Source organism: Macaca mulatta, chromosome 2, assembly GCF_049350105.2.
Source record: "Macaca mulatta isolate MMU2019108-1 chromosome 2, T2T-MMU8v2.0, whole genome shotgun sequence".
Taxonomy (NCBI): domain Eukaryota; kingdom Metazoa; phylum Chordata; class Mammalia; order Primates; family Cercopithecidae; genus Macaca; species Macaca mulatta.
This window is the reverse complement of record NC_133407.1, coordinates 6,492,267-6,511,501: the sequence shown is the minus strand read 5'-3', so window position 1 is coordinate 6,511,501 and position 19,235 is coordinate 6,492,267. Positions and strand designations below refer to the sequence as shown.

Sequence of the window (19,235 nt, the reverse complement as noted above, 5' to 3'; positions counted from 1 at the left end):
TAAGCAAAAAGTAATAACAACAATAACTCCAGCTGACAAATAAGAAAATTGTACTATTGATAGCCTACAGAAAAGAGTAGATAGAGATAAGCGGGATGAGATTGTTCAATTTATCTTGTATCTTATGGTTGTGAGTTAAGTGAATGTATTATCTGTTCAAAAGGAAATAAACTGTTTAAAAATAGTTGACAAAAGATTATTATGATAAACATGAAAGAAGATATGCACAGTATGATGAACAAATGCTGATTTTGAAATCCAGAATACTAGTCCACATGAGTCATATTTTGTTAATTTAAAATTCATGTTGACAGATGAACACAACAGATGAAGCTATTAATGCAGCTTCACCTTACTGACCCGGAGCACTTCGAGTCTGAGTTTACTCCGAGCCAAGTGGTTATCTTCTCTCTACAGGCTGGGGATTCTGTCTCCCAAGCATGCAATAACCGCCCCTTTTGAATATTCTAATTCCAACACTCATTGCAACTAGGATACTCTTTTCTTCTCAGTGTGAGCCTCAGAAACAATTAAGCACGAAATAATCGTGCATTTGCATAAGCCCAACTTACTGTATTTTTTTTGTTGTTGTTGTTAGTTTGTTTGCTTGGGATTTTCTTTGGGAAGCAGAAACTTGTTTTGTTGCCCAGGCTGCAGTGCAGTGGCATGATCAAATCTCACTGCAGCCTTGAACTCCTGGGCTCAAGCAATCCTCTCATCTCAGCCTCCCAGGTAGCTAGGACCATGAGCACATGACACCATGCCTGGTAATTTTATTTTATTTTGGAGAAATGGGGTCTCACTATTTTACCCAGGCTAGTCTCCAACTCCTGGCCTCAACTTATCCTCCTGCCTTGGCCTCCCAAAATGCTGGGATTACAAGTGTGAGCCCCCATGCCTGGCCAATGACTTACTGTTTACTCAGAAAACATTTACTGGGCATCAATTAGCTATTGGCATAATCAAAACATTTCCTCCTAGTGTGAGCGTCAGAAATATTTAATCAGGAAGTAATTATGCATTTGCATAAGCACAATTTACTCTTTAGTCAACGAATACTTAATGGGCATCAATTACATGCCAGGTAGCATGGAAGATACTGGAAACAGAGAAAGACATGTTCCTTGCCCTTAAATAATTTGCATGGTAATTATTTTTCAGGGAGACAGGAATATAATAGAATTTAATACAATTTGGTCTGTGTTAGAATAGCAGCCACAAATCTTAAGTATGGCAAGAGGCTAGGAGAAGGAGGCAGTAACATTGCCTGGGGAGACTCAGAGAGGGCTTTACAAGACAGAGAAAATTTTATTTCTACTAGACTGTCTAGAATTATAAGTGACAGGCAACAGAGTCCTTGCTTTTTTGGACCCTAATGCTAAAAGACTGAATAAATGTCATAGTAAAAAAGTGATTAGTAGGACAGAGTTTTAAGTTCACATTAAACTTCAAAAAACATTTAAAAACTTAAAAAAACATTAAAATTAAAATGGAATTCCTAGTTCCTTGATATCTCATCACATTACAAAATTCTGTTTTTAATAACATCAGAACATAAACATAACTTCAAAACATTTACCAAAAATAATAGTTTTAGTTTTAAAATAGTTCCTCTAAAAGCACGTTCCAATTCAAGGCAAGTGCTCATAAATGAAAAATATGAATTATAAAATTTATCTTTTTAGAATTATAATTACATAATTATTTAGTATGAGTTTATAAAAAAGGAAAGCAAAAGAATCACCGTGACAATAGGTGACATCAGTAACCACCTGGAATGGTAAAAGGGAAAGAAATTAATCTTTAACATAAGTGGAGTAAATGTAACTATAAATGGGCCAAATATTATACTGAATTTACGGGTGCTGCCCATGCAATCCTGAAAGGCTTAATATGTTGTAGATAGATATATACTTTCCTTGACTGAAGATTGTAAGTACGTATTTTTTCAGATAGTATGTAGGCTTTTCCAGATAGGACCTGGTTCTAATTGACATAAATATAAAAGTGATAAGAAAGCCTAAAGCTGCCAGGTGTGGTGGCTCATGCCTGTAATCCCAGAACCTTGGGAGACTGAGGTGGGTGGATCACCTGAGGTCAGGAGTTCTAGACCAGCCTGGCCAAGATGGCGAAACCCCATCTCTACTAAAAACACAAAAAATTAGCCGGGTGCGGTGGTGGACACCTGTAATCCCAGCTACTCGGGAGGCTGAGGCAGGAGAATCACTTGAACCCGGGAGGCAGAGATTGCAGTGAGCTGAGACTATGCCACTGTACTTCAGCCTGGGTGACAAGAGTGAAACTCTGTCACAAAAAAAAGGAAAGAAAGAAAGAAAGAGAGAGAGAGAGAGAGAGAAAGAGAGAAAGAGAGAGAGAAAGAGAGAAGGAAGGAAAGAAGGAAGGAAGGAAGGAAGGAAGGAAGGAAGGAAGGAAAGAAGGAAGGAAGGAGGGAAGGAAAAGAAAGAAAGAAAGAAAAAGAGAAAGAAAAGAGAGAGAGAGAGAGAAGGAAGGAAGGAAGGAGGGAGGGAGGGAAGGAAGGAAGGAAGGAAGGAAAGAAGGAAGGAAGGAGGGAAGGAAAAGAAAGAAAGAAAGAAAGAAGGAAAAAGAGAAAGAAAGGAGAGAGAGAGAGAGAAGGAAGGAGGGAGGGAGGGAAGGAAGGAAGGAAGGAAGGAAGGAAGGAAGGAAAGAAGGAAGGAAGGAAGGAAGGAAGGAAAGAAGGAAGGAAAGAAGGAAGGAAGGAAAGAAGGAAGGAAGGAAAGAAGGAAGGAAGGAAAGAAGGAAGGAAGGAAGGAAGGAAAAGATCCTAAAGCAACTCTCAGGAAACAAAACAGATGTTGAGGAAAGGAGACTGGTGATGTGCAATGGTGCTAAAACTTGCTGATGGGAAACATTTGCCTAGCACAAACCCAAATCTGTAGGCATGCTTGCAGCCTAATCCCAAATAGTCAATAAGCAGATGTACTCATCTGCCATCCCCAGAGACTTCAGCACCAAAGAGTTGTTTCTTGTTTCGTCATTGTAAAGTATCAAATTGGTGAGTAATTTTGCTCTTCTACCTGGCTAAAAAACATTCATTCAGTTTCTACTAGCTCAAAGGTTACTGTATTTTGCAGTCACCCATGCATGCAATTAGATATGGCTCAATAGACTCTGCTCACCTCACAAGCATGAATACAATATGATTTAAAGGTCAGCCAACTTGCATTCTGTCAAAAGAGCATAAGGAGAGAATTTCAGCTATGTGGGTCTATACGATGGCACACATTTTGCTGACAGTTTTCTGAATCCACACCTAGAGATCACTGGCAAGAGATGACAGTCCAAGATCAAGAATCCAATAAATCATTTCATTATATAGTTATTGATTCTACCACATTTAATAAGGCATGTATGCAAAATTGAAGATGTTAAGTCTGGGAAAGATTTATGGAAAAGACAGTTGACAGCTTCTGTGTGGCTTCCAGGAGAGATTAAGGCCAAAAGAGTGAGGTAGAATTTTGCTCTAAATAAGACTTTACCAATAATAAGGGATATTGAAAATGAAAAGTATTTAGCTTCTGAAAGCACTGTTCCTGACATATGGTTAAGCCAGATGGTGGATTAACACATATTGTAATGTCTAAAAAATTAGAACTTTTTAAATTGGGGCCCATTTACTGCTTAAGAAATTGAGCTATCTGACCCTTCAAGACTTTCTTATTTTATTCTCTATGATCGGCCATGAGAGTTCTAAAGGGGGAATAAAAAGTGCAGCAAATTTTATCTTGTTCCGTAATACTATCTAGAATCAATGGAACCAAACTATGAACATCTACTTCCTCAAGGACAAATTTCATCAAACCATTAGTTATAATACACATGTTCAAAGGAACTGAGATAAAAATCACAATTAACAAATTAATAAAACAGCCATTAAGGAACTTGGACATATTTAAAGTATACATTGAACTGAAACATGACCATGGAGAACAACCTTGACAGTATGTTATTTGAAGCTATTTTCAGATGTATAGATGTGGCCCAATATGGCACTTTTCATGTTCTTCACGCAACTGCTTTCACCTATCCTGACATCTTCGAGTTATCTGAATTTAGGAAGTATCACTATTCATGTTGCACAAGTGCTAACACTGAATATACTTATCACATTCTCTGGAATGTGGCTTTAAGCTATCCTGGGTATTCAGATCGTTAAGATTCTTAGATGATCCCAAAGTTTCTCTTTAATTATTTGTAACAGTCTTCTGGACTAATAATACTTATAAAACCTTGGGAATAGCCTATGCAACATAGTGAGACCCCATCTCTACAAAAAAAAAAAAAAAAAAAAAAAAAAATTAGCCAGGTGTGATGATACATGCCTGTGGTCCCAGCCACTGGTGAGACTGGGACGGGAGAACGACTTCTGCCCAGGAGTTCCAGGCAGCAGTGAGCGGTGATTACACTACTGCATTCCAGCCTGGGCAACAGAGAGAGACCGTCTCAAAATAAATATACAAATACATAAAACCTTCAGAGTTAATTCTCTAGAAAGCATTTTATTTTAGCTTAATACAATTAATTTGATCTATCACCAAATCCTGTTTGATGAGCCATATTTACTATTGCCACTTCCTGTCTACCATTACAATCAGTGATTACTTTCTGTCTACCATTACGATCAGTGATTACTTTCTGTCTACCATTACGATCAGTGATTACTTTCTGTCTACCATTACAATCAGTGATTATTGATTGGGTTAGTGAAGAATTTTGAATAGTTTTAACAACTGTTTGGGGGCCCAAATTGAGACTTGATAAACAAATGCAAAAGAGTCATAATAAACGAGTCAACCCTGACCAAAATGAAACTGTTGCAATTATTACATAATGAAGATGGTAGCGGCTTTTTATTGTAAGGGCTATGTAAATGCAGCACACTGTACTATTATTATAATAATAATCACGAGTTCTTTGAGGAACGGTATGTGATATAACTCCCATCCATGGTCCCTAACAGAATGTCTTTCACAAAGCAGATGTTCATTAAATGACAGCTGGATAATAAAACACAATTATAGAGAACTCAAGTATGAATCTAGTATTTCATTTTAAAAACTTGCCTGATTAGACTTACATACAACACTGCATGCAGCAGCTACTTGATAAACATGTGTGTAAGATATTAAGTTTGGTCAAACAATTGCTCTGATTCAAACTTGTGATATAATTCCTGACTCAGCCCCCACAGAATGTTTAAAATACAGTAATACAGTAAAAGAATTTTTCCACCACTTCATGAGCAGTCAGTAGGGTCTTGAATGCTACCTTTCAATATGCAATATAGAGGCCTTAGGAAGAGAGAAGTTTCTTTTTTCAACATGGAGAATCAGGGTCTTAAGAATGACTTTGTGAAAACTCCAGCTTTCATTGCTAGGGAATATTGATTGTTTTTCGTGGTGCTTGTAAAGGCATCATTTGCCCTGATTCTTTCGATGAGTTGAGACTGTTCACACAGTAACTTCGGAATGGAAAGAACAAACCCCTCTCTTCCTCTGGTGGCACTTTGCCTACTGTCAGACTACAAAAATGGGAGAAGCATGTGAGGTGACCTTCTCAATGCTGTCTGAACAATGAGGCAATCATTACAACTCACATTCTATCAATTTTTATGTGACACTGACCAAAGGCAATTTGAGGCTCCTTTCAAGCAGTTTGCATCAAAAAAACCCAAAAACCATTGAATGGCATTGTCACCAGGGCTACACTACAACAAAACCAACTATTGAGAAAGGCTGGTGTCTAACTAGAAGACAGGATTGCTTTAGATATGGAAGCCATTGCTCTGATACTTTAAAATATTTTTAAAACAACATTATGATTGATTCATTTATATAGTCAACTCTATTCTGCTTAGTACTCAAAGTGTGCACTCATGTGGATAATCTAAAACATTGAGAATTCAAATAACATTTATATTAAATCTGACATAATAACCTAATGATTAGGGTATGCCTAAATTTGCCTTTCTATTTCTGTTTATTCTGGTAACTTTTGAATTTGGTTCTCTGGCCCTGGAAATGCCACATTTAGCCACAGAAAAACAGTTTTGATTAGGGGATAGCATTAAACATTAGCTAGTTTAGTGCACACTCAGGAAAAATTAGAGTCATCATTTTGATGAGTTTGGCATAAGTTATGGTCAGCACAAGAAAACAGGGCGCCTGTTCATATTTGGCCACCAGAGAATATTCTGCATTTAATTAACCACTTGATATTTACACCTTGAGAAAAAATTATGCCACAATACAAGCATAAGTGTTTTTGATAAATATTCAAATATTAGAAAAATAAATTAAGATTTAAATATTTCAAGTCTATTTCAGCCATAAAATTCTGATCATACTCTTCCTGTCTACCTAATTCCTGCTAACAATAATTCAAATGACAATTCTGATATATTTAGAACATTGCTTTTAAAGAATTTATCAAACAAAAAATAGAGGATACCTATAGCCTTCTTTTTCTGGAGAATCAAAACATAGTATAAAATGGAAGCTTTCTTTGTGCTGTAAATAATTCAGTACGTTATGGGGCAAATAAGTCTAATTTGAAGGTTTTTTAAAATTTCTGGTAGACTAGAAAGGAAGGACCCAACTCGGATGTTCATCTATTTAAAATCAAACATAGAAGATTAAATTCATACAAGTCAAAGAACACCTGGACCTGGACCTTCCACAAAGAGTATAGAGTGCTAAATGCTGAAATCAGGTGAAGCATACTTAATTACTAGTATCCAGAAAGAGCAAAAGTGAGACATGCTATTATATTTATTCCAGGACAAAATATACCATTGCCTATGATTGTGGGTTTTGGATAAGAAAAATTAAAAGTCTTAAGCTGCTTGTGAGTCAATAATGGAGCTACTGGGACACAAATCCGTATCCTTTGTCATTCTATGGAAACTCTTCTGTCTCACAACTCACTTTTGTCTATTGATCAAATATTTCAGGGCCTTCAAATTCATATTACATGTTTCACCTAGAAAGAGCTACTTATCTTTTCCTAATTAAGAGCAGGGAGTGCACCATGAAAATGTTGTCATTGATGAGAACCCACTTTGATTCTGAGAGAGCCAGTTGTGCTTTTTTGCTTCAGTCATGCTGTGTATTGTCTGTAAGTCTACCGTACTACTACATCCCTAAATTTGGCTATAATAGGTGTATCAGTTGATTCACCAACTTTCAAGAAATGTTTGACACTATCTACTAAAGCTAAACATAGCTAGCCTGTGACTGTGCAATTCTATTTTTATATAAAGTCCCAAGACAAATGACTGTATATGTCCACCAAAAGAAAATGACTAGAATATGTTTAGCAACTTTATTCATAATAGCTCCAAACTGAAAATAACCCAAATGTCTATCATCAGGAGAATAGGTAAACAAATTGTGGTATACACAATACAAAGGAATACTACACTGCAATAATAATGAATGAACTAAGATGTACAAAACAGCATGAAGAAAATCAGATATTTTTAGTTGCATGAGAAAAAAAAGCCAGATACAAATGGGCCCATATAGTATGATCCTATTTATATAAAGTTCAAAAACAGAAAAAAAAAAATATGTGTAGAAAACAAAAGGGTAGTTAATTCTTTGTGTTTTTGTTTTGTTTTGTTTTGTTTTTTTGGAGACGGAGTCTCGCTCTGTGGCCCAGGCTGGAGTGCAGTGGCCGGATCTCAGCTCACTGCAAGCTCCGCCTCCCAGGTTCCCGCCATTCTCCTGCCTCAGCCTCCTGGGTAGCTGGGACTACAGGCGCCCGCCACCTCGCCCGGCTAGTTTTTTGTATTTTTTAGTAGAGACGGGGTTTCACCGTGTTAGCCAGGATGGTCTCGATCTCCTGACCTCGTGATCCACCCGTCTCAGCCTCCCAAAGTGCTGGGATTCCAGGCTTGAGCCACCGCGCCCGGCCATGGGTAGTTAATTCTTGCTGGTGAGTTCTGTCTGTGAAGGAGCATTAGGAACAGTTCTGGGAGCGGTAGAAGGGTTCCAAATATCTGGATAGTGGTTACACAGGAGCTTTACACATTAGATTTGAGCACTTTGCCTACAAATCATTCCTCATAAGAAGCAATATCATTATTTAGGATTTAGTCTACATTAGGTATTTATATAAGAACTAGTGATACACCAGCGAACAAGATGATAGAGTAATTGCATGTTTAATTTTGTGTGTGTGTGTTTGTGTGTAAGTCTTTTTGATACAGATTGAGGGTTATGTAAAGTCAGAGACCTGTCTGACTAAATTTTGTATTCTCTAGGATGAGAAAATATTCAGGCTCTTAGGAAAGAGTATCAGCCGGGTGCGGTGGCTCATGCCTGTGATCCCAGCACTTTGGGAGGCCAAGGTGGGCAGATCACTTGAGCTCAGGAGTTCCAGACCAGTCTGGCCAACATGGCAAAACCCTGTCTCTACTAAAAAATACAAAAATTAGCCAGGAGTGGTGATAGTGCCTGTAATCCCAGCTACTGGGGAGGCTGAGGCTGGAGGATCCCTTGAACTCAGGAGGTGGAGGTTGCAGTGAGCCCAGATCATGCCCCTGCACTCCAGCCTGGGTAATGGAGTGAGACTCAGTCTCAACAAAAAAAAAAAAAAAAAAAAGGAGAAGAAGAGAAGAGAATAGAGAAAAGAAAAGAGAAGAAAAGAAAGAAAAGAAAAGTTTTCTCCAACTCTAGAGTGACTGAGGAAATAAAAGTGTATGTACCTACGTTGGTTGCTTCTAACTAGAATCAATGTCTCTGTCAAAGTGCTTTCTGCTGCCAACTCTTCCACAAATAATCACTTGTCTTCAAGTAACACAAAGATCACCTTAATTTTGATCATCTTAATTTTGATTAACGTCAGCTATGGTAGAAAAGAAAAAAACTTACTGGATAGTCAGGAAAAATACTCTGAAAAATATTACTTAATTCACATGAGATATATATCTCAGTAAAATTAAAATAAAGAGCCCCTAAAAAATTAATTATAATAAAAAGCATTATATCGAAAAGGCTTTTCACATTATTGCCTTTCTAAACATTGCTCTCATTATACCCTGGGGAAACTGATTTGGTCTTAATGCCAAGGAAAGAAACAATAAGAAACTAAATCATACCAGTTGTTTAATAAAACTGTTGAAATGCATATCCTTGAAAACGTATTTATGAATTGATCAATGGATCCAGAGATTATTTCTGACCAACGGCATATAAAACATATCAAAAATCATTGGATCTCCCTACTTTTTGCTGAAGGAAAAATATATTCGGACTTTGGATGAAGAGATATGGTCTGATTTTGCAAGCTCCTAGGATCTGAATTCGCCCTCTCAATTGCATACTTTACAAAAGTGCTCAGTCACCTCCTTTCAATCCCCAGAAGATAATATTTCTGAGAACAGAGAGACCATTTTATTGATGTTGGACTTTTGCTCCTAGACATGGAACTAATCCTATTAAAGAAGAGGGAAAGGGAAGGAGGAAATAAGATGATATGGAGAAATCATGACTCCTGGCAAGAGTACCGTGTATTACATAAGTACTTAATAAAAAAATATGGCAACAGGGAGAGAGGGAGGAATTAACAACACAACTCTCTCATAAAAGGCTACAGGAAGGATGAATAGAAATACTACTCATAGAGCATGTATCAAATAGCTGAGCACATTATAAGACCTCAATAAAAGGTAATTTATTGTTAATGTTAGAGAAAAGTTTAAATTATTAATATTATAAATATTGTGAACTTTTCCCATTGCAATCGTTCTAACAAAAACCAATGAATAGAGCTGGGGGAGAGGTATACTAATTAAAATTAGAATCTATCAGGGGAGAGAAAACATTTCAGAGTTTTACGTATTAAGTGTATCCTGAGTAAGCTGAGTTATAGGGGAAGAAAGTGTTATGATACCTAGAAAGTTTAAATTATCAGTGCATAATGGGGATCATGCTAAAATGCATATCATAGAATAAAGTTTTCCAATCAATTCCAATTCACGTTTGGTATAATAAAATAATTAGATATCTGTTTTACATATCACATGTAAGCACAACCTGATCCTCTACTATTATTTCTTTATTATTTGCAATCTCTGACTAGTCATCAATGTAAACCTAACTTTATTAAAACAGTATTTAATAATGGTATTTGCCAAAGTTTAAACACATATTTCTCATGTCTGACCCCCAAGTGGTTTTTAACATGAAAGAAATACGTTACATTTACTAAACATAGCCATGCACATACATTTTCCTAGAGATGTGTCTATTATAAAGTCTGTGGAACATCTCCAGTGGCCATTAATGTCTTTCCTGAAGTTATATGGCATTTCATGAATGTACCCACCTGGCAGGACTCTGGTTGGCATTCCAAAATAAAGAGTTGAAACATCCCATTAATGAAATTGATAGTGCTTTTTGACATCGTGTCTGGTGGGGAGGGAAACTGCAAGTCACTTCTGTCATGGTTTAACTTGTTACGCTCTTCCAGATGAGGAATTCATTGTCATAAATATTCAGCTTCATGTCAAAGAATAGTGAATCCAGCTAGTTGGTCCTTGTCCTGTCCTCATCTTCTGTCATAATTCTTACAACTAGCTACAATGAGACAGACTCTTACTTCCCATGCAAATTAGTCATTTACTTTGATTTCCTGCTTCTGACTTATAATTTTGCATAATTTTATAATTGTTAAATAATAGAAACTTTCAATAATCTGACCAAGTATACACCGTTCCTTTTAATCTTTTGATGCTTTTGCAATAATTCATTGTCTTACTGATTTGTACCCTCTATTCAAATCTACTTCTCCATTACTATTATCGCGCACACACACACACACGTAAACCTATAACCAACACACTTGTTACTGTATAGATATTTACATATTTTATGTTTACTTATAAAAATAAATTGTACATATTTTATATATTTATATATTTTAAGTAAAATATGCATGTTAACTTTCTTTAAAAATGGTGTGTTCTATACTAATTTGCATGTTATTTGGTATGGTATATTCCATATATTTAAAGCATTTAATGTCAAAAAAACTTTTTGACATCAAGTTGATCTTGCTCCCTTAAAAATGCTCTATCTTTGAGTCACTTTAATTAGACCGAAATGAAATCGATTCCTTAGGCAACAGCATAAAAATAGTAAAGTAGGTTTTAAAAGTCTTATTGAAGAATAATTTCAAGTACAGTTTTATTTGATAAAATTATTTATGGACTAAATACACAGATAGATAGCAGAATAGATGAATAATGAGCATTCCTAAGCTCAGGCAATTTGAACTGAGTTTTCTTGAGCTCTTGGACTTTCATTTAATTAGCTTGGATCTGCTTAGTGACTATACGGAAATTAATATTTGTTTTCACCATCACTAGTTTCCATGTCTGGATTTCAAGAATTATGCTCCTCAGAAAAATCTCACCCTTCAGTAGCTGTTTCCCATAAGCTCATAAATTGTGATTATGCTCTCATAGACTAAATGTAAGATCCTACTAGTGCTTGGTTTTTGTAAAACTATAAGAGCACTCTGTGCAGATAATATCATGAGATTTGGTTATTCTTCAAAATATTAAACCAGTACCATTATTGCTACATGCCTTTTCTAATTTTCCCACATTTTATCAGATTAAATAAATACCTTCCCATATCTTTTGGGGGTAATTTTATTAGTATCAAAAGCCCTGTCAGAGTCTCAGCATTAGCATTTAGCTATAGAACCAGAATTTTCCATTTATGTCCTAGTTTTGCCACCGTGTTATTTAGACCCAATTTCCTATTCAATAGCAATCAAAACATAGCCTGTCCATCACCCAAATGATCTCTATATCAACATCAGGGAGTGACAGACGAAGCTCTAATCCCTATATCAGTTGCACACATATTGCTTGTAATCGTGCTCATCCCTGACTTTTGAGTAATTTCTCTGAAACCCTTATCCATCATTATCTTGGGATTTTGACTTCTTAAAGAATAGGTTTCTCCATATCTTCTGTTCAGAGCCATTTTAACTTCCACAGATAGTGCAGTGGTGGCTACGTGTAGTTCATGTATTTCATGAAACATATTTTGATGCTGATTTTGCTGACTGGTTGAGTTAACCAAATGTTCCAGTTAGTTGACTAGGGAGAGATTTTTGTTTGTGTTTTTACTCTTAAGCATAAAAATACTACTTTGCCAGAGGTCTCCCTTGGAAGAATCTTTCCACGGTCACAGGAAAATTGGCTTTCTCCTCATTTCATAACAAGGAATACAAATTTACACTTTATCCAAAATTAGGGTGAGCAACTTCTAAATGATATTATTCTATTTTTGAACTTCGGCTTGACTTCTGAGAGGGCTTGACATGTAGCAAATGTCTGACAATCAAACTCCTAAATTCCAATCCTTACCCTATCCTGTGTGATTCAGGACCAGTGAAGCTTGCATGTTAGTAAGGTAGTGGTAAAATTTAAAAAAAATAATAAAATAAAAAAAGCAAAATGAACAGAAACTTTACAAAACAAAGGTTGTTTTTGTTTGTTGTTTGTTTGTTTGCAGGGGAGAGAGAAACCAGGAAAATTTTGCATGAGGAAAAATATAAGACATGATAATAAATATAATTTTAAAAATAGGGCTGGGTGCAATGACTCATGTCTATAATCCCAGCAATTTGGGAGGCCAAGGTGGATGGGTCACTTGAGGCCAGAAGTTTGAGATCAGCATGGCCAATGGCAAAAGCCCATCTTTACTAAAAACACAAAAATTAACCAGGTGTGGTGGTGCACACATGTAGTCCCAGCTACTCAGGAGGCTGAGGCAGGGGAATCACTTGAAGCTGGGAGGTGGGGGTTGCAGTGAGCTGAAGTCACGCCACTGCACTCCAGCTGCGTGACAGAGTGAGATCCTTTCTCAATAAACAAATAAATAAAATAAACAATAGCAGTTAACACAATTGATTTAAACAGTATAGTTTGTTTGCAATAAAAATGTATTTAAAGCATAAACAGTATGGAGTTTATTCATTTTTTTTTTAATTGGAGAAGGTTAATATTGGATACCTTAATCTTTTGCTCTGTGGTAATCCATATGAAGATTTAAAGGTTTTTGAAGCATTTTATTTTTATACTATTGAGGAAAGTATAAAAACTTTTGGGTGACTCAAAAGCAGATGAACACAAATGGGCAGAGTGATAACTAGAAGTTCCTCAAGTAATGATATATGAAAGAAATTCATGTTCCACATAAAGAGAAAGAAGGCACTGAACGACTTGTGAAAAATCGTGTTTCTATAAATCTTTGAATATGATATGCTGTCATCAATGCTTAGCAACTGAAGAAATATGCGTCACTAACGAATCAGATTTTATTAAATGTATGTGTGATGTGCGTGTTTGCATTTGCATGTATATTTATCCCCCTTATCTGCACTGCCATCACTATTACTTATATAACTGCAGTTATTCAGTTAAACACATCCTAATACAGAATATAAAATCATTCTCTGGAGAATCTAAGCAAATTACTTGGTTGCATTTAAGATCCATCATGAGTAGCTTTTCCTGTGTCAATTCATTATACCCAAGGGCAATTCGTCTATTTCATCCTGTTTCAAGGTCATGGGTTGAGCTTGATTAATATGACTGCAAAACAGAATCTAAGTGGAAAATATCGGTCTAGTATCAGAAAATGTTTTGCTAAGAAACTGAATAAGGGAAAGCTTCATAATGAAAATACTGCATCGTAAGATAACAGTTGTACTGGAATTTTAAAAATTATTTCGGGGGTGATGAATAAGAACTATAATAACAATAGATGTTAAGGCTATGGTTTAATGGCTGTAAAACAATTTTCTATATGTAAAACATAGCTGACAATATATCCATAAAATAGAGAAAAAAATGAATTGAGTGAGCTGAGCACAATTATGTTATTTAAAAACTCCAGAAGCATTAGACTGGAACAAGGAAATTCTAAGTGTATGGGTAAAATGCACTAAGTCTCTGACATGCCCTGTATAAATATTCGTGGCAATAATTTTCCCATGAGAGGAAAAAAATGTTTTAGGAAATGTCTGTAAGTAGAAATAGGGGTGGTTTTGTACTTTCTTCACTAAAGAAATCTATAGATTGAGGGGAATTTAAAAATATTTCCTCAAAGAAGAAACAATAAAAAATCCCCTCTTTTTGTATAAGATACAAAAATACAATAAATATGTTCTTACCACAAAATAGTGGCAATAGTTTAACTTTAGGTAATGGTTGAAGGAAAAGTTTGCTGAAGCATAGGATGTAGCAATGAAAATAAATGAGGTGTGGGATTTCACAATCAATGATTCACACCTAGGACTAATGCCAGAATTCTTAATAGTTAGCTGATCTCGTAGGTGGGATTCTATGTGGCATTCTCATATATGTCTCTAACGGCTGAATGTCTTCATTGTGGATGCTTTTGCTGACAGAAATTACGCAGTAAAATATGTGGACTTAGCCTAAGTTTATACTTTGCTGTTACATCTTTTTTCTTCCCCAACTGAATCTTCCGTCACTTGCAGCTTCTCTACGATAGTAATCAATAACCAATCTCCAAACCAAAATCATCATGTCAAAATGTCCCTATGCCTAGCAAACTAGTTTTCCCTTTGCCAAGTACAAAACCTTCTGACTCGACAAACTACAAGATACCATAAAAGGGTAGTTTAGGCAAGTGTACCTCACAGGCATATTCATCTATATTTAGCTATTCACAGCATATCTGACTTTCCCAAATATGTTGTTTGCCAATGAAGACAAATGCTATATTGTAAACATCTTTGATCTCCCACCAAATTTTTACTGTGCCCAACTAATAGTGTTTATTCAGTGGCTAAGAAATCACACTAAATTCGATCCTGTTCATCCTTAACTTGTTAAAATATGTAACAGATCCTTGGACTGGGATTCTTCCTGCCTCAGATTTCACAGTAGAATGAACCCAGTGCCTACCATAATACAACCCGCATATTACACACATCTCCACATCTCCATATGCAGAATTTACACATGTGATGTGGGAGAACATATTCCATGACTGTTGGACCTCTCAGGTAGCATAAGGTATACATAGAGGTCCAAGGGTCAGAAATAGAATTTTGGAGAAAACCTGTTATCAGATTTCTCCAGACAGAGTGATTGCTGTGTTGTGAGTCCCCTTTCCTGACTCTGTGGAGGAAGGGAGGGCTGAGAGGTGTTATCTCTCCGGAACGGAAAGACACAGAGGACAGGGCCCTGACTCATTTCTTAAAAAGTTAAACTTTACTAGGCTCTAACCCATGCCAGAGAAATATACACAAAGACTGAAAGTCTGACTCGCTGCTTCGATAGCAGAAGCAGACAGGAGAGTACCGCCGTATTGAGATAGGGTGCAACCCCCAGAAGTTGTGAGAACCAAGGATGTATAGGGTTTTATCTGGATCAGATGTAGGTCAAGACAGATGGGGGTGGGGAGTCACTTTGGTTAAGCTAAACTGGGGTACAGGGATAAAGGGACCTCCCCACAAAGAGACTGGCCATACACCACAGGGTACGCAGGGGCTGACGAAGGAGGCACAAAGGAATTATCTGCAATAGAAATGTCAGTTAAGGGAACTGCGGGTGAGAGAATCCAGAAAGGAATCTTTAAAGATTCCATGAAAACACTCATGAAAGGGAAAAAAGATGGCTTTTATATTGGCCTGGTCTACCTGAAAACCTCAACTTCAAACATCAGCCATGGATGGCCGAGGCTTTATGAAGCCACCCAGGTAAACAAGAACTGTACTATTTTTACACCTTCTCTGCTCTACACATCACCTTGGTCCCTGTGGAGCTAATACAGCATCTAGGTAGTAAGAGATTCTAAGAAAGAGGAACTAATGCTGTACCTCCACTCCCAACCACAGGCTTCCGCACTCAAGCAAACCTCACCTGGGGGAGGATATCACTGTTGATTACACAAGCTTTTAAGTTTGGATTAATACCTTGGACTCCATTCTAATTACTGAATTGGCACTGTGTTTTGTTTGTGATTTAAAGTTTCTGTAGAGTTGTGGAGATGTCATGGCTCTACCAGAGGTTATGTCCAGGAACACATGAAAATTATGCCACACTGTAATACAGTGCAAGGAGGACAGAGAGAGAAAAGAAAATTTCTTTTGCTTATATCATGAGCTTATGTCAAACACACTGGTTACAAACAGATGAGTTTTTTAGTTAGTTAAATGAATTCTCCCTAGCTAAAGCAATTTTATGTAGAGTCAGACTAGGAAAACTCAATATGTGATATCTCCAGCAGCCTGTGGGACAGTCTGAATTGTTTGTGCTTTCTGGGGAAAGAAGTGTGTGAAGAAAAAAATAGTAGCAGTGGCCCATGAAAATTCTGCCTTATAGGCTGTTTTCCTGAGAATGTTTCTAGCTGATTTTATTAAGGAGGGGGACTGACTGTCAAAGACAACAGAGGTGCCCCCTTAGTACTTGAAGAATTAGAATATGTGTTCAGATAATAGCTTGAACCCCTAGGTGCGCCAAGAGGAAGGGAGACAGCAGGCTCTTAAACAGTGTTGTTAAAATTCACACTTATTTAAAACACAGCAATTAGCTAACAAACCTTGGTGACAGACTGCTATGAATTTTGTGCTAACTCCATACACGTAAATTAAACCATTCCAAGTTCCCCATGTGCAGCTTTTGACATTTGTTTTGTACAAGTATGCTGGCCGTGGGGAGGCATAAACTTTGCTTTTAATTCCTTTGGCAACTGAGCTGTGGATCACTTTGTTAAATTTCTTGAAAGAGATTCAAAAACACTTTTTTGAAGACAAAAAATGTCTCCATGGCACGTTAAGCTCTAAAATGTATTCTAACATGAGTAGTTTTCAAAATGGTTTTTAGATCTGACTGCAGACAGTTAAATATTATGTAATTATGGTATATATAGTCATGTGCCACATAACGATGTGTTGGTCAACAATGTACTACATATGAGAAGATGGTCCCATAAGAGTAGAATACTATATTTTTACTGTACCTTTCTATGTTTAGATATACAAATATCACTATGTTACAACTGCCTACAGTATTCAGTATAATACCGTACAGGTTTATAGCATAGGAACCATAGTCTATACCATGAAGCCCAGGTGTGTAGTAGGCTCTGACATCTAGGTTTATCTAAGTATACTCCATGATGTTTGTTCAGTGACGAAATTGCCTGAGGATGCATTTCTCACATGTATCCCAATCATTAAGTGACATGTGACTGTAATTTTTTTTCCAATCAAGTGCTCCTCTAGCTGCTTTGGATAAACTCATCAAAAAGTAGATGAAAGCCCCTAAGAACGACTCCCCCATACACACACACACATCCTGCAGAGAGGGAGACAGAACGAAGAGATGTCAGATTTCAAGAATTTCTAAAATGTAAAAAGTGTCTCTAACAAAAAGGCATAATACCTCAAAATTAAGTATAAAATCAAAAATTTTACTTATCAGCCTTTTCCTTTGAATTACGGTCATTAGCATAAACGCTCTGATTCTCTTTGAGCTATTTAAGCATAGGGTTTCTATTTTTCTACTCTGTACATTCCCTGCAAGCCTAGCAAAATAGTGAGTATATAATAGGTGCTCAGAAAATGTAGGATTGAATCACACAATATGGCAGGAAAAACGGTCCATTTTAAAATGTTGAGTATGACGTTTTGAGTAACTAAGTAAACACTAATTATTTCATAAACAATTATTTAGTATCAAGGCATTGATTAATAAAAATGTTTTCTAACTAAATTGGGACTTAGCTTAGACCTTTCCTTACTAAAAATATGGTCTTTGACTCTGCAGTATTAATCCCGTCAATGTCCCATCCCAGAACTACAGAAGAATCAGAATCCATATTTTAACAAAATTCCCAGGCAGTTTATACATGCATTACAGTTTGAGAAATGCTAATTTATACTACTGGTTTTCAACCAGAACTACTTGTTACAATCATCTGGTGTTCTTTTAAAAAATATCAAAAAAGGGGGGAAAGAAAAGGAAAAAAACCTATTCCTGGGCCACACTCCAAACCAATTAAATATGCATATGAGTCCAGGGATGAAGTATCCTTTTTAATGCTCCATGAAGTTCTCAGGTGCAGCCAAGTTGAGAAACACTGGTTTAAACACAACAACGAGATATGCCGGCTATGCTGGAATTTTCTGAACTAAATGAAATTGGGTTTTGAAATTAAATCAGAGGAAATGAACTTCCAATACTATATATCAAAACTCCAGTAAGAGATTACTTAATACCCTACAGATTTTAGGACCACATGGAACGACACTTTAGTCTAAATGTGCACTCTAAGGCTCATAAATGCAGTTCAACAAAACATCCTATTCTTCCTCTTCTTTGATGTAAAATCATCTTAAACAGTTAACATCAGTATGCAGACTAAAACTGAGCTTCAAAGTTCTGCAAAATTAAAGCAAACTTTCCTTACTGAGCCTAAAGAGGATCTAATGTTGTGTCATATTTCATCTTTAAAGCCTGAAACACTGTTTTCCCTTAGGAAAAATCAAATGAATCAATTCTCCCATCAAGTAAACTAATATGTCATTATGACTTAGATTCTTGTTAAAAATTTGGCAGAGTATTCCGATTTGTTTTCATAAATCACCATAACTATATAGCACATCCAGAAATCTCCAGAGTGAATAAATACTCTCCAAGCACACAATAACTAAATTGACCTAATATTTTGTGTTAATTCATACCATCAATAAAATGACTTTCAAAAAGGAAACCTTTTCCTAAAAGCTAAATAATACAATTGCCTGGGTATATCATATTTTTTGACAACATTGATGAAACAAACATAAGAGATGATTTTTTTTTTACATTTAATGTGGAATCCAAAAGGGTCTAAGCAAAAAAAAAGCTTGCATTCATAATAGATAAATCAGGAATGTAGAAAATATGAATTCTATTTTTAATTCTGGAGACAGGGGTAAACAAAAATTCGAAAAGAGGGTAATTAAAATAATTAAAATGATTTATTTTCTTATTTAGTCCTCTAATCAACCTAGGGAAGTAGCTATTATTACTCCCACTTTCCAGAAGAGGAAACTGATGTACAGACAGGGCAGATACGTTGCCAAGGTCACACTTTATACTTTATTGAGTAGAATGTTAAAATGACCTGACTCCTAGAGCCTTTGCAGTCAGA

At 36.3% G+C, this 19,235-nt stretch overlaps 1 protein-coding gene across 4 annotated transcripts in view; it reads right to left on the bottom strand.

The window, feature by feature from the left end:
* The window catches only part of FGF12 (fibroblast growth factor 12), a 587,755-nt gene that overhangs the window by 90,987 nt on the left and 477,533 nt on the right, over nt 1-19,235 (bottom strand).